This window comes from Callorhinus ursinus, unplaced genomic scaffold, assembly GCF_003265705.2.
Source record: "Callorhinus ursinus isolate GAN/ISIS: 27379988/994484 unplaced genomic scaffold, GSC_fseal_2.0 scaffold6, whole genome shotgun sequence".
NCBI lineage: Eukaryota > Metazoa > Chordata > Mammalia > Carnivora > Otariidae > Callorhinus > Callorhinus ursinus.
In genome coordinates this window covers 61818347-61835466 of record NW_027397068.1, presented here as the reverse complement: position 1 = coordinate 61835466, position 17120 = coordinate 61818347, and the positions used below count along the sequence as shown (strand labels likewise).

The 17120-nt window shown below is 35.3% G+C and overlaps 1 long non-coding RNA gene across 5 annotated transcripts in view; it reads left to right on the top strand.

Moving 5' to 3' along the window:
• Positions 1–7250: 7250 nt before the first annotated feature.
• LOC112819302 (uncharacterized) overlaps positions 7251–17120 on the top strand; it is a 151917-nt gene continuing 142047 nt past the window's right edge. For all 5 annotated transcript variants that reach the window (XR_012378448.1, XR_012378450.1, XR_012378449.1 and 2 more), the window contains exons 1-2: positions 7251–7348; positions 12987–13194. This is a non-coding gene — a long non-coding RNA (uncharacterized lncRNA). The remainder of the gene's footprint in view (positions 7349–12986; positions 13195–17120) is intronic.

Here is a 17120-nt window from a genome sequence, read left to right as displayed (position 1 = left end):
CTTTCTTTCTTTCTTTCTTTCTTTCTTTCTTTCTTTCTTTCTTTCTTTCTTTCTTTCTTTCTTTTTTCTTTCTTTCTTTCAAGGAAAGCAGCTGATCCTTACCTTTCCTCAACACCATGTGGTCTTGGAGACACAGCCAGTCAATATATTTGGCTACCATCTTGGCCACTGGCATGAACTCATGCTCAGGCTGAATTATTCTCAGGTGTTCTTCTTTCTGGCCCAGTGTCTTTGCTAAGATAGGTATATGATATATTTAGGGTTCAACAGTTGTCCCTGAACTTTCTCTGTGGTTATGGAATGGGAGAGAGAGAGATTGAGAGAGATTCTTCTTTAATTGGGGTTGCCAGCTGGGCATACTGTGATATCAAAATTGTAGTTAACATTGCTTTTACCACATACAGTTGGCTTATCTGCAACTGCAGAGAATAATGTGAGCACTCAGAAAAAGGAGAGTAAGACTTATTAATACCAGTGAATCTTCTGGATCTAACTGTTACTAAAACAAGATTTTACCCATGAATTTCTCAATTCCATGAGCCAACATTATCCTTTTTGATTAAGCTAATTTTAAGTTAGATATCTTTTATTTTTGACTGGAAGAATCTAGATTAATACAAACAGTAACTCATAGTTTTTGCTATCTTTTCTTGGGAGAGTGCACTGAAAGTCATCTATCTATCTATCTATCTATCTAGATATATATATATATATCTAGATAGATATATATATCAGGTAAATTATTTGCTCTATGTAGTCAAGCAGGAAATTTTATTCTATGTTCTACAATTATAAGGGTTTTTTAATAAAACAAACAAAAGAATCTGAATCTGCAATGTTCCAAAGAAGCCATGGTCACACAATTAGTGATGCAATATTTGCCTGAGCAAATATCTGCATAAGTTTTTGTTGTTCTGGGATGTGACATCAACTTAGTATTAACTAAGTGCCATTATTTGTATCATACTGTAGCAGATGAAGGATATAGTTTCTTTTCTCAAGATGCTTACAGTCTAGCTGAGAAGATAAAACATACACAGACACACACACAAACAAACAAAAGGAGAGCACAACTCTGCAGTCAAATAATTCATACTGAGCTTAGGGGGATGTTTAGAATTTTAAAAGGTAAAGGGAAGCGGGGAGAGGGGTGGGACATTCTAGTGGTGACATGGCATGGACAAAGCAGAAAGATGGAAAAGTAAAATGCGTATTTAGAGACTGGTAATTCATGCATTTGGTTTGGGTGATAATTCTTGAAGGCTAGTGATGGCTCCAAAGACTGAACAGTTACACTGTAGTCAGATTTTTAAAATCCTGGAATATCAGGTTAAAGAGTTAAAATTTCAAATTTCTAGCAAGGGGAGTGACTAAAAGTATTTGGGTGGTATAGGAGCTGCAATGTGATTAAGTTAAATTTTTAGATGTTTCAGGAAGTAAATCTATAGTTATCTGCACTTTGAACTCTTAGGGTAGAGGCTAAAGGAGAGAGTCATTGCAGGAAGCTATTGAGACATCTGTCACACGAAGTGATGAGGGCTCAGATGTGGTTAGCAGCAAAGAGAAGAGAGGAAGAAAATGCATGAGAGAGTAATGGCAAATTTGAAAGAATGGGTAGGAACCCAGAACCAGACTGGATAAGGGAGATGAGGCAATAGATTTTGAGCTGAAAGAAGCAATGTTTTCAAAAACACAGTTTTGAGATGAAAGGTAGAATTTTGGGAGAGCAGAAGTAGGAAATTCAGGAGAATTTTGCATTGTAAGTGTGGTGGAAGCCAAATGGATATGTTCCACAGGCACTAAACGAGAACCTCCCAGAGAGAAGATGGTGGCAGAGTAGATGGACCGTAGGCTGGCTTCATCACACAAATATGATTAGATAACTATCAAATCATCCTAAACCTCAATGAGATATCACCTCACACCTGTCAGAATGGCTGAAATCAACAACATAAGAAACAGGGAGGGGTGATGAGGATGTGGAGCAAAAGGAGCCTTCATGCACTGTTGATAGGAATGCAAACTGGAGCAGTCACTGTGGAAGACAGTTAAAAATGAATCTACCCTATGATCCAGCAATTACACTACTGATATTTACCCAAAGAATATGAAAACACTAATTCAAAGGGATACATGCATCACTGTGTTTATAGCAACATTATTTACAATAGCCAAGATATGGAAGCAATGCAAACTTCCACTCATTGTTAAATGGACAAACAGGAAGTGATATATTTACATATATCAGCCATAAAAAGAACAAAATCTTGCCATTTGCAATAACATGGATGGAATTAGAGAGTAAATGCTAAGTGAAATAAGTCAGTAAGAGAAAGGCAAATACCATATGATTTCACTCATGTGGAATTTAAGAAACAAAACAAAGGAGCAAAGGGAAAAAGGGAGACAAATTAAGAAACATACTCTTAAATATAGAGGACAAAGTGATGGTTAACAGAGGAGAGGTGGGTAGTATGGGTTAAATAGTTGATGGGGATTAAGGAGTGCACTTGTTGTGATGAGCACCAGTTGTTGTATGGAATTGTTGAATCACTATATTGTACACCTTAAACTAATATAACACTGTATGTTAACTAGCTGGAATTAAAATGAAGACTTAAAATAAAGGAAACTTCTAAAAATATTGCCTGAATTTCTGAATTGAGTTAAAAAGGCATAACTCTAAAATCAAGCCTGGTATGGAAATGGAATATAGAGACTACGATTTGGGGCAGATATGACAAGTAACAAAGCTTTAAGGATAAAGATGGATGGCCCCGTCTGGTTGCGGACCTTGGTTAGCAGTTCTGCCTACTTTAGGTCCCCAACTTATAGATCTGTTCTGATCTGAGAGCCCATTCTAGATCTACACAGAAACAGGGAAGTAATTCACCAGCCTTGCCCAACTGCTGAGTGCAGTCCCACCAAACCAGGAAGCCTGGCCAGAAATGCTGGGGGTCTATGGAGTACATCCTATGGCTGACAGAGTAGGGAAGCAAGTCATCAGGCCTATGAAACTGCTGAGACAGAGTTGATGCCAATCCTGCTTAAATTTTTACAAAAAATAGAAGAGGAGGGAACACTTCCAAACTCATTTTGTGAGGCCAACATTACCCTGATACCAAAGCCAGATAAGGACACCATGAGAAAAGAGAACTACAGACTAATATCCCTGATGAATAAAGATGCAAAAATTCTCAACAAAATACTCAGAAGGCAAATTCAACAGCACATTAAAAGGATTATACACCATAATCCAGTGGCATTTATTCCTGGGATATAAGGATGTTTTAACATATGCCATTCAATAAATGTGATACACATTAATAGAATGAATGATAAAAATAACATAATCTCAAAAGAAGCAGAAAAAAAAGCATTCGAGAAAGTTCAACATCCTTTCATGATAAAATGTCTCAATAAAATGGGTATAGAAGGAATGTACTTCAACATAATAAAGGCAATATATGACATGCCCATAGTTCACATTATACTTAACGGTGAAAGGTTGAAAGCTTTTCCTCTAAGGTCTAAGATCAGGAACAAGGCAAGTGTGCCCGCCCTCACCACTCCTATTCAACATAGTACTTGAAGTCTTTGCCAGAAAATCAGGCAAGGTAATGAAATAAAAAGCATCCAAATTGAAAAGGAAGAGGTAAAATTGTCTTTGTTCATGGATGACATGATCTTACATACAGAAAACCTTAAAGACTCCACCAAAAAAACACATAGAACTAATAGGTCAATTCAGTAAAGTTGCTAAATCAACATACACAAATCAGTTGTGTTTTTATACACTAACAACAAACTACCTAAGAAAGAAAGAAACAATCTCATTTACTATAGCATCAAAAAGACTAAAATACTTAGAAATCAATTTAACCAAGGAGGTAAAAGATCTGTACACTGAAAACTCTAAGACACTGATGAAAGGAATTGAAGAATACACAAATAAATAAAAAGACATCCTTTGTTTATGGATCAAAAGAGATAATACTGTTAAAAATGTCCATACTCCCCAAAGCCATCAATAGATTCAATGCAAATCCTATCAAAACTTCAAAGTTTTTCACAGAAAGAGAAAAAATAATCTTAAAATCTGAGTGAAACCATAGAAAACCAAATAGCCAAAGCAAACTTAAGAACAAAGCTGGAGGCATCACACTTCCTGATTTCAAACTACATAACAAAGCTGTAGTAATCAAAACAGTATGAAACTTACATAAAAAAGCAGACACATAGGCCAATGCAACAGAATCAAGAGTCCAGAAATCCATCCATCCATATATTGTCAATTAATATTTGAGAAAATAGCCAAAAATGCTCAATGGGGACAAATAGTCTCATCAATAAGTGGTATTGGGGGAACTGAATATTTAAAAGCAAAATAATGAAATTGGACTCCTATCTTATACTACTCACAAAAATTAACTTGAAAAGAATTAATATAAGACCTAAAACTAAAATTCCTAAAAGAGAACATGGGGAAAAGCTCATTGACCCTGGTTTCGGTAATGTTTTGTTTTGTTTTGTTTTGTTTTTTGTATATGACACCAAAAACGCAAGTAACAAAAGCAAAAATCAACAAGTGGGACTATATCAAACTAAAAAGTTTTTGCACCTCAAAGGCAACCTATGGAAGAAGATGTTTGCGAGCCATTATCTGATAAAGGGTTAACTTCCAAAATATATAATAAGGAGCTCATAGCTCTCTAACAACAGCAGCAGCAGCAACAACAACAACAACAACAAAACCAAATAATCTAAAGAAATAGACAAAGGACCTGAACAGGTCTGACCTTTTTCCAAAGAGGACACGCAAACTGGCAAGTACGTGCTCAATGTACGTGCTCAATGTCATTAATCAAAGGGAACTACAAATCAAAATCACAATAAGCTATCACTTCACACCTGTTAGAACTGCTCTTATCAAAAAGACAAGAGGTAACACGTGCCATCAGGAACATGGAAAAAAGGTTAACCCTGTGCCCTGCTGGTGAGAACGGAAACTGGTGCAACCACTATGAAAAACAATATGGCAGCTCCTCAGAAGATAAAACGAGAACTGACGTAAGACCCACACCAGTTCAATTTCTTCGGTGTCTATGCCTACCCAAGTTTCTGTTTCTTCTTGATCAATTTTGTTTGTCCTTTTTATCTATGCTTCCCAATGTACTGGCGTAAAGTTCATTTGATCTTATTTCCTTTTTTAATCTCTGTTGTATCTCTGTGTGTTCTTTATGTCATTTCAAATGTTGTTCACCTTTGCCTTATCTGTTTTCTTGAGCAATCTTGCCAGAGGTTTGTCAATTTTATTCATTTTCTCGAAGAGCCAGTTTGGTTTTGCTGATATTTCTGTTGTATGTTGCATTACATTTCCTTAGGCTTTACTTTTTTCTTCTTGTTTTCTTCCCTCTGCTTCTTTGTGTTTCTTCTGTTCTCTTTATATCATTTAGGATTGAATTCTTAGGTTATCTATTTTCAGCCTTTCTTATTTTCTACTCTTTGGACACAGTTCCAATTTTACATTTATTTCTATTGTTATTTGATCAATGACTTTCTCTCCTTTAAGATTACATGCTCCATTCCTTTGGGGACTATTTCAACTTTTTGCTGTAGGGTCATATCTAACTTTAGCACACTGCCTGACTCATAATAGTGGCTCAATACATTTGTGCTGAATGGATGAATGTTTGGTAGGATTTGTAAAATGCAACACACTATACACATTAAAGTGCTAATATATTTACCTGATCTCAAGAAAGTACAGTAGCTTGGAGCATATTAGAATATCAATACAGCTGTCTAAGAAAAGTGATAGAACCAATATTTTTGGGAGATATTTTCATTTATAACCCCAGGGGAATAAGAATGTCTGCAGGCAAACACTTTCTGAACTGCTGAGTGTTACAAAAACAGAAAAGTCCGTCATAGAAAGTGTTTATGACATCCACCTGAAGACTATCATCTGCTTTCTGCTTGTAAATTCTATGTCAAGCAGTCCTTGCTCAGTGGGATTATGATCCATTTTTCAATTTTTACCATGGTAACAAGAAATTATCGTTAATTTTCGTTAGAACATAAATATCTGGAGTCTGTTAATCCTAAATTCAAATGCCGGCTGTGTCCCTAACTACAGGTGTGACTTCAGACCAGTGACTATCTGTCAGAGTTTCAGTTCTTTTATCTGGGTAATGGGGAGAACAGTACCTCCCTCCCTTGTTGTAGTGTGAGGATTAAATAAGATAGTGAACGGAAAGTGCTTATCATGATGTCTGGCACACGGCAGGTACTCAGTAAATACTATTTGTTATCGATGTTGCTATTATCTGTATGAGCTTTTCATGGAAAGGGACTGTGTCTTATACATCTTATACCTAAAGCCCAGCACATGTAACTGCAATGCCTAGCCCAGGCGTGATTACAGAATTGAACTAAGATCCTCATGCTGCTGATGGTGGGTGATAAGCAAACAAAAAAGAGCTATGGAAGAAAGGAATTCAGGCTTTGTAATTATTCGGCCATGTGCTTCGAATTTTGATTTCAAAAATGTAATGGCAAAAGAATCTTTCTAAGTATCTCCTACACAGTGAGGTGGATTTAATCATTTGAACTGAGGCATTGGCAGAAAACATTTTAGGGAAATGAGGGTGAACAGGTGCAACAAAAAGTGATCTTTACTATTGTTATGCTCAAAATGGACACATTACCTGGGAAAACTTCTCACCTAAAATTGCTTTCATACGTGCAACTCCTTAGAACCTTTTTATAATTTCTGTAATCTGACAACTACTTAAATCATGCTATTGTGAATTAATTCCAAACAGATGATGCATAACATGACTTGACTTCTGGAATGACACAAGGCATGGAATAATAAGCTGTGTTACAGTGAGACTCTCTTCTTCCTGGATCTTTGGATCTGTTATATCAGAAGGTCAGCAGCAATGCTATTTTTATGGAGAATTTAATTTTAAAAATTAATGTATTTGAAAAATGACTTTTGATAATGACACAAAACATAAATATAAAAATCTATATTTATTATAGCTAGTATAAAACATTTTTTTGGATCAATTATTGTTGTAATTTAGGCTGACTAATGCCAGCTATTTTGCTACTGTGCTGAAGTCCTCTTTTTTGAGCCTACAATGAACCTGTAATACTTATGGAAAGAGTTACCATAGCAACCTATATTGATGTCACAAGCTCAGGCTTCTGACTTCATTGCATAATGCAGTAGCAACTGGATTTGCAGCAGAAACACCCTGCTAAAGAACAAGTATCTTGGTTCACAGCAAAGAGGACAAAGGAAAACAGCAAGTTATAGGGAGTTGAATGCTGGATTGTGAGTCAGATTGTCTGAGTTCTTATTTTAACCCTGCTTCTCACTTGTTGCCTTGTTTTGAGTAATTGTGTTTACATGTGTGCACTGAGGTTTGAGGCAAGAAATCTCCTCTCTGTGGGGTAGACATAGAAGAGGGAACTCAGTATTTAATGTTTTAGCATTTGGTGGACATCTTAATAAAGCTAAAGCACCCTAAAAATAACTTGGGAAGAAAGGAATTACTAATGCCTTGTAGTAGGTAACTAGCTAGCTCACAAAGGTGAAGAGGACACTTTGAAATTAAAAAAAGCATATAGCTAGGGTTTTTTATTTTTATTTTTGAAATAGTAATGGATAAAGGATATGATTGATGTCCTAATCTTAATTTTAATAATAATGTGGAGAACTTGTACATAAATATGTCATTTTATATAGCTATATCTATTTAAAGATGTTTTTATATGTTTCAGAGTAGAGAAGTAAAAAGATTAATCTGTATCTATTGATGGGTAGCATGCTTCTCATGTTTATACTGTGTACATTAAGTCATAAATGTTTATTTTACCATGCAAATGCTTATCCTCATTAAAAAACAACTGAATAAGTGAAATGGCTTTGCTAATTTAAAATAAAATTTAAAAAATTCAATGATATCCTTTTTTAGACAGGCCTAATCTTTCCATTGGAGCTTATAACCTGTTCATTATGTCAATTGGTCTAGATTTTTATCATACAGGAAATTTCAGAATTGAGTTTATTTTGGAATTTGAAAAGGTATTTAAACTAATAAACTTCCTCTCCAGAAACTAAGGTGATAACGTGATGTAGCTTTTAATTTTATCTAAGGTAACAAGCTAGAACAATCTGATAGGACTATGGCCCTTCCCACGCCCTTTATCCATATGTTTCCCAAAATCATTCCAAAATATCAGCAAAGATTTAACACACTACAAAACTTCATTAGCTAAATTCCATGTTAAATAACCCTCAGAAAGACATAAATAATTGCTCAAATCTTAGGAAAATTTTAAGTTATTTACTGTTGAAAAATGTAGAGCAAGGTAGAAGTTGGGGCCATGTTTTTGATAAGTACTTAATTCCATTTGAACTCCACATCATATCACAACACAAGTCATTTGTAAGAGTCCCCAAATCTTGCAAAATCTTTCAAAAACTAGAGTTTACTATACAGTGTTTTATAGAACATATAAAAGTAAAAATTAGTTCTTTCCTTATAGCCATTATGTTTATCAAACTAGCTAATGTGGTTGTTTTTTATACTGGGAAAAAGCCTTTTTGTGAGTTTGTGTGAATTTAACTCAACAGATATTTATTGACTTTATTACCATGAGAAGTTCCTGAATATGCATATTAAAATTTTGTAAAAAACAAAACAAAACAAAACAAAAAACCCATGTCACTGTCCGCTTATTTTTTTTTTCATCTTAAGCAAAGAGAGGAAGCCATGATGGTTGGTTCCCTACTGAATTCTCCTTTGTTCCTTGCTCTATATTCCACCATTTTCTAAGTACAACTTCACTAAATAGCAGGGACTAAACATACACGGAGAGATCACATCAAGCAATCAACCTATGGAAGGAGCTTTCATTTTCTGTTTTGTTTTGTTTTGTAATCAAACTGGGGTCCAGTAGACTTAAATGACTTGCCCAAAGTTAGCTGTGGAAGAACACGTACCTCAATCAAGTACTTGTTCTGCTCCATCAAATTGTCCTGATTCTGCGTGAAGGCTTGAATCCAATCATCTCTGTTATATAGTCTGATACACAGTCCTTTTTTTCTTAATATATTTTTTCTTAGTTTTCTTGGTTTTATTTTTTTTCCTTGGAAAATCTCATTAGAGATTATCGACAAATTTTATTAGTCTTTTCAAAGAGCCAACTTTGGCTTTGTTTATTGCTGTCATGTACCTTTTACTGTGTAACAAACTACCCTCAATACAGACTGGTTTTAAACAACCACCGTTTCATTATCTCATGATTTTGTGAGTCAAGAATTCAGGTACAGTTTGCCTGGGTCATTCTTTTGTTTCTTGCGGTCTTGGCCAGGTTTATGTGGTGGTATTCTGTTGGTTGTTGGTGTGGTCTGGAGAGTCTAATATTGCTTTACTCAGTGGGTGCCTGGGTGGCTCAGTCAGTTAACGGTCTGCCTGTGGCTCAGGTCATGATCCCAGGGTTCTGGGATACAGTCCTGCATGCCGGGCTCTCTGCTCAGTGGAGAGCCTGCTTCTCCCTCTCCCTCTGCCTGCCGCTCTCCCTGCTTGTGCTCTCTCTGTCAAATAAATAAATAAAATCTTAAAAAAAAAAAAAAAGATTGCTTCACTCAGGCGCCTGATGCCTTGGCAAGGAAACTGAGGAGCCTAAGCTCAGATGGGTTTCTCCTTCTGTCCATGTAGCACACAGAGCCTTTCCACATGGCCTCTCCAATAGAGTTATTGAACCTTCTTACATTGCAGTTCAGAACTCTGAAAATGTACACAGAAACAGGCAGTAGAAATTGCAAGTTTTCTTAAAATCTAGACCTAGAACTGGCAAAACATCACTTCTGCCATACTCTTAGAGCAGTCACAGAACAAAGATTCAAGGGGAAGGAGAAATGGATCCCTCCTATCAAAGGAATGAGTGTCAAAGAATTGGAGCTGTCTTTATTCCATTGCATTGATCCAGTGTTGTATTTTAGTCTTCTATTTCAACAACCTAGTTTTTATTTTTAAAGATTTATATACTTATTTTGGAGAGAGAGAGTGTACACATGCGGGGGGGGAGGGGTAGAAGGAAATAAAGAGAGAGAATCTCAAGCAGACTCCCTGCTGAGTGTGGAGCCCACCATGGGGCTTGATCTCACAACCCTGAGATCATGATTGGAGCCCAAATCAAGAGTCTGTGCTTAACCAACTGAGCCATGCGGGCACCCTCAAATAATCTATTCTTTTCTTGGTTTCTTCCTTCTGTTTTCTTTGTTTATAGTCTATCGTTTCCCCCCTACCAAATTCTTAAGTTGGATGTTCAAATCATTAATTTCCAACATTTCTTCTATTATAAGCACTGAAGGGTAAACATTTTTTTTCCAATTATTGCTTTCATTGCATTTCAAAGTTTTAGCTATATTGGTATTTTGCTTTTTGTTCAGTTACAAATATTGTCAGTGTTCCACTGTCATTTCTTTTGTGACCTGTGAGTTATTGGGAAGTGTGGTTTTAAAATTTCAATCCTACGTGGTTTTAATAATGTATCTACTTGGGACTTCAAAGACACTCATCAAATGCAATGTGTGACCCTTATTTGGATCCTGACTTGAATAAATTTAAGAAAACATATGAGATAATCGGGGAAACTTGAACACTGAATGGATATTTGAGGAATTTTTATATATTTTAAAAAATATATAATGGTATTATGGTTATATTAAAAGTGTCCCTTATAAATAGAAAAATTCAGACGGGAGTGGGTATATACATGATAAAAGATTGACTAAGAGTGGAATAATTGTTGAAGACAACTGAAGGATACAAGGGCATTCCATGTACTATTCCATTTACTCTTATGTGTGTGAGACCTTTTTCATAAGAAGATGTTAATAGTTTATCTCAAATAACTCTGATTTAGTTGCATTGTGGCTAGAGGATTAGAGTATATATTATGAATTATATATTCCTACATACATACATATATATGAATACTATGTATATTCTCTCTATACGATGTAGTGAATATATTACACACATACACACACATAATGAGCTTTGCTTTATGGATTAATGTGTTCAATTTTGGTAAATGTACATTGTGTACTCGAGAGGAAAATATGGAATCTCTCTTTCTTTCTCTATCTATATATAACCATTAAGTCAAGGTTGGTAGTCCAAAGATTTTTTAATAAATTTTTTTAGATTTTTATAGAATTTTTTCCTGCTTCAACAATGGATAATTGAGAAACGTGTTTCATCTTCATATTATTATGATGATTTGTCAGTTTCTCTCTCTAGTTCTTGAATGTTATGCTCTATGTAATTTGAGATAGGTTCATAATACATATCTAATTGTTAAATCTTATTGGTAATTTGAAACTTTAATCTTCACATAGCATCACCTCTTCTTCCTGATAATGGCTTTTTTTTTACCTTAAAGCCTATTTATATAACATTAGTAGTTATTAATTATTATAGTTATTAATTAATAGTTATTAGTTAATAACAGCTCTCCCAGCTTTCTTTGGACTATTATTAGCTGGATATATCTCTCTCAGTCATGTTCTGCTTTTATATTTTAGGTGTGTCTCTCATACAGAGCATATAGTTGAATTTTTGTTTAGCCTTAATATTTCTGTTTTTAACTGGAAGATTTGGTCTATATACATAAATATTGTGATCAGTGACGTATATTTACCTATTTCGATGATCGTAATTTGTGCTTTCTGTTTGTCCATTTTCTTCTATGCTTCTTTTCCTCTTTCTTAGCCTTAGTATCATGTCATTCAAACTCTCTGGACATACTAACTTCTTCAATCCTCTGTTCGCTGTTGTGAATTGTGTTCAGTATATCCCTTAATCTGACCTGTCATGCACCATATTTTATAGAAACTGTTAAATTTTCTATCTTTTAAGGGGAACCTTCTATATATTCTAACATAGATACATGTTTTAGCTTTAAGGTTTGTTGGTCATTTCAATAGTTTTAGCATACAGAGTTGTTGAACACATGAGATAAAGTAGTATTCTTTAAATTAGAAGTCCCTAAACTGCATTTTAGGAATAAGGCTTAAGGGTGGAATTTTGGTGAAAAATAGAGGAAAAATGAAGCTGAATTTAATGTTGATGGATTAATGAGGAGGGGAGTCACTTAATGTTACATTTATCAAAAAAGTAAAAGTTATCAATCTTTTCTCCTAGAAGAGAAAGTGATATGATGAGAGCCGTTGGACAGGATGGCAATTATAAATAATTCATATTATTTATGACTTTATTATAACTTCCTGAGTTAGGAATAGCCTGAGTTCAGAATAGCCAGGTTAGAAGCCCTTTTTCAATTAATCAGATATGATGACGAAAGGGCTGAATTAAGATGAGGACTAGGGCCTGGCAATGAACACCATTCTCTGACTTAACTATTGGTAGCATCTAAGAAGGAGTTGAAAGAGAGAGAAGGAAGCAACATGCCAGTAAGAATTGCTACCGAACTGAGCAATTAGAACATCATGGCTGCCCTGCCACCTTCCGTCTTTATATCATCATCTGCTGCTCCTAGCTTCATGTCTTATTTTGCCATTTCTGAGTTCCCTAGAGAGGATTTCAACTTGTTCAGCTTCTTTTCATACCAGGTCTCGAGGCTTGCTTGCTGGCTTAGTTAGTGGATGGGGAGCCTTTGTGTTAGGTGTGCCTTCCTGTGAAATCCTCCCCTAAGAAGCAGAGAAGATTATTTGATGCAGACTGGACCATGTCCCCTCGGCAGGGGGCTGTGATGCGGGCAGGTGTTTTAGCCCAAGCACCCCCGAAAGCAGAGTCTGATGTAAGAATTTATGCAAATGTTTTTATTAAGAGAGGCAGGAGTGAGTGTAAAAGACTTTGAGGTAGGGTGGGAGAAAGAGCCAGTGGGGGGTGTGCTGCTAAACTATTAGCACTGATGTAGACTGCTTCATATTGTAGGGGTGTCCTCTGAAAGGCCACATCAACTGCATCTCAGGACCATAGACAGTTGAGGAAGAGGAAGGATTTATTTGTTTTGCTGTTGTTGCTGACCATCGGTTAAAAGTTTGCTGTACTGGGACTTAACTCCCCAGAAGGTCCAGACTGCAACTGTGGACACTAAATAAGACCACTCACACCTCAGGGTCAACAAAGAAATTCTGGGTTGGTAAGAAACTCATGGTTTGGCCTTAAAGTAAGGTACTGTCAAGTTCTGCGTGAATGAAATCATTCCCTACCCATGCAGAGCTGGTTATTGCAGGAGCAGTTGAAACAAAATGCACATGAGGCCGAGAGCTTGTGAATTGGTGTATAAGAGGTGGTGGATACAGAAAACAGCAATAAACAGCTAATTAAGAGGGTGAGGGATGGGCCACGGATGGAGGAAGCAAAGGTGATCTCATCAGTTCCAAAGTTCAAAACAGAATAATTCAAATAAAGCCCAATCAATATTCACTGAGCCTCTACTCTTTGCAAGAAACTGAATTTACATCCCCAAAGTAAGCAAGAAGCTTTACCATCACATGGAGGAAACAGATGTGTATAAATTTGAAATATAAGATATCACATGTTAATATCATCACTTATGATAAACATGCACAAGAAGAGCACGGAGGAGGCAGCAGTGAATTATGCTTGCAGGAGGAACAGAGTCTTTGTAGAAGATTAAATGTGGCTTTAGTGGAAAGTTAAAATTTTAATAATAATGTGAGGGCAATTTCCTTACAAAATATTTACAACAAATCTTTAGAGCCACTGTAACTCTGCCTCTTTATTTTATTAAAATGGCATCTTTACATTTTAGATATTTCATATTGAAAATAGAAATGAAAAATTAAGAATTTTAAAAGAACTTCTCCTTTTTCAGGAAATGAATGGTCATTTTTTTTTCATGTTTCAGCACAAGGCAGCTGGGTTTATTTTAAAAATGGTATGCCAGAATCTCTGCATAGTTTCTTAGGTTGAAGTTAATATTAAAAATTGCATGTGACCCATATATGTTTATTGTCCTTCTCCCTCCTCATCGAGATTGAAGGAGTGAAAAGGTCAAGAGCTGAAGGAATGGAGGCTGCAGGAAAACAAAATAGAGATCTGGAGACAGATTCAAAAGATTAGGTATCTCAAGTTTTCTGGATCAAAATCTGATGCAGCTGTCAGAGGAAAATGTTCTCTTTTCTCTCTCTTTCCTTTTCCCAAAGAAATGAAATAAAGTTGAAGAGATGTTGTCAGTGGGACAGACAGAACCCAGGCAACGACAGAGAGCTAGACAAACAGAAACAGATAGCTATGACTCTGGGGCTAGCTTAATTGTAACAGTGACTAGACTGTGCATCCTGTCCAAGCTTTGTCTTTTTTTGAAAAATTTAATTCCAGTAGAGTTAACCTACAGTGTTCTATCAGTTTCAGGTGTACAATATAGAAACTCAACAATTCTATTCCTTACTCAGTGCTCATCATGATAAATGTTCTCTTCATCCCCTTCATCTATTTCATCCATTCCCAACCCCCCTCCCCCCAGGAAAAAAAGATTCAATTTGTACTGACTGAGCCACCCAGGCACCACTACTGTTCATTTTTCAATTGAACTTTTTGTTGTTGTTGAGTTGTGTAAGTTTTTACATATATTTTGGATACTACCCCTTTATCAGATATATCATTTTCAAACATTGCTTCCCAATCCATAGGTTGTCTTTTTGTTTTGAATCCTTTGTTGGCAGAAGATTTTTATTTTGAGGTAGTCCCAATAGTTAATTTTTGCTTTTGTTTCCCTTGCCTCAGGAGACATATCTAGAAAAATGTTGCTATTGCTGATGTCAGGGAAGTTACTGCCTGTGCTCTCTTCTAGATTTTTATGGTATCAGGTCTCACACTTAGGTCTTTAATCCATTTTGAGTTTATTTTTGTGTGTGGTGCAAGAAAGTAGACAAGTTTCATTATTTTTTTGCATGTAACTGTCCAGTTTTCCCAACACAATTTGTTGAAGAGACTGTCTTTTTCCCATTAATTATTCTTAACCTCCTCTGTCAAAGACTAATTGACCATATAATCATAGGTTTATTTCTAGACTCTCCAGAGTTCTATTAATCTATTTGTCTATTTTTGTGCCAATACCATACTGTTTTGATTACTACAACTTTGTAGTATATCTTGAAATGTGGGATTGTCATGCTTCCAGTTTTGTCCTTCTTTATCAAGATTGCTTTGGCTATTCAGAGTCTTTTTGTGGTTCCATACAAATTTTAGGGATATTTTTTCTAGTTCTATGAAAAATGCTGTTGGAATTTTGATAGGGATTGCATTAAATGTATAGATTATTTTGGGTATTAGGGAGATTTTAACAGTATTTGTTCTTCCAAGCCATGAGCATGGGAAATATTTCCATTTGCTTGTGTCATCTTCAATTTCTTTCAGCAATATTTTATAGTTTTTGGAGTATAGGTCGTTCACCTCCTTGGTTAAGTTTATCCCTAGATGTTTTAGTAATTTTGGTGCAGTTGTAAATGGGACTGTTTTCTTAATTTCTTTTTCTGCTATTTCATTATTAGTGTAAAAAACGCAATGGATTTCTATATATTGATTTTGTATCCTGTAACCTTACTGAATTCATTTATCAGTTCTAGCAGTTTTTTGGTGGAGCCTTTAGGGTTTTTTATAGAGAGTATCATGTCATCTGCAAATAGTGAAAATTTTACTTCTTTCTTTCCAATTTGGATGCCTTTTATTCTTTTTTCTTGTCTGCTGCGGCTGGGACTTCCAATACTATGTTGAATAAAAGTGGTGAGAGTGGACATCCTTGTCTTGTTCCTGACCTTAGGGGAAAAGTTCTAAGTTTTTCACCATTGATTATGATGATAGCATGGTTTTTTCATATATGGCCTTTATTATGTTGAGGTATGTTCCCTCTAAATCTACTTTTTGAGGGTTTTGATCATGAATGGATGCTGTGCTTTGTCAAATGCTTTTTCTGCATCTATTGAAATGATCATACAGTTTGTATCCTTTCTTTTGTTGATGGGGTGTATCAGGTTGATAGATTTGTGAATATTGAACCACCTTGCATCTCAGGAATAAATCTCACTTGATCTTGCTGAATTTTTAAAATTTATTTAAGGATTCAGTTTGCTAATATTTTGTTGACGATTTTTACATCTATGTTCATCAGAGATATTGGCCTGCAGTTCTCTTTTTTAGTGGTGCCTTTATCTGCTTTTGGTATCACGGTAATGGTGGCCTCATAGAATGAATTTGGAAGATTTCCTTCCTCTTTTATTTTTTAGATTAGATATTAGCTCTTCTTTAAATGTTTGGTAGAATTCATGTGTGAAGCCATTTGGTCCTGGACTTTTGTTTGTTGGGAGTTTTTTTTCTCACTGATTCAATTTCATTGCTTGTTATCTGTCTGTTCAAATTTTTCTATTTCTTTCTGGTTTGGTTTTGGGAGGTTATATGTTTCTAGGAATTTAGCCATTTCTTCTAGGTTGTCCAATTTGTTGGCATATAATTTTTCATAATATTCTCTTATAATCCTTTGTATTTCTATGGTATCGGTTGTTACTTCTCTTCTTTCCTTTCTGATTTTGAGTCCTCTCTCTTTTTTTTTTTTTTTTTTTGGTGAGTCTGGCTAAAGTTTTATCAATTTTGTTGATCTTTTTAAAGAACCAGTTCCTGGTTTCATTGATCTGTTCTATATTTTTTTTAGTTTCTACTTAGTTTATTTCTGCTCTAATCTTTATTATTTCCTTCCTTCTACTGGTTTTGGTTTTGTTTGTTATTTTTTTTAGCTTCTTTAGATGTAAGTTTAGGTTGTTAATATTTGAGGGTTTTTTTTGCTTCTTGAGGTAGGTCTGTATTGCTATAAACTTCCCTCTTAGAACCGATTTTGCTGTATCCCAAAGATTTTGGACCATTGTGTTTTCATTTTCATTTGTCTCCATGTGTTTTTTTATTTCCTCTTTGATTTCTTGGTTGACCCCATCATTGTTTAGTAGCATGTTATTTACCCTCCATGTATTTGTGTTCTTTCCAGATTTTTACTTGCGGTGACCAAGCTTTGTCTTAATTCCTAAAATGTGAATGTGTCTCTCTTTTTTTTCC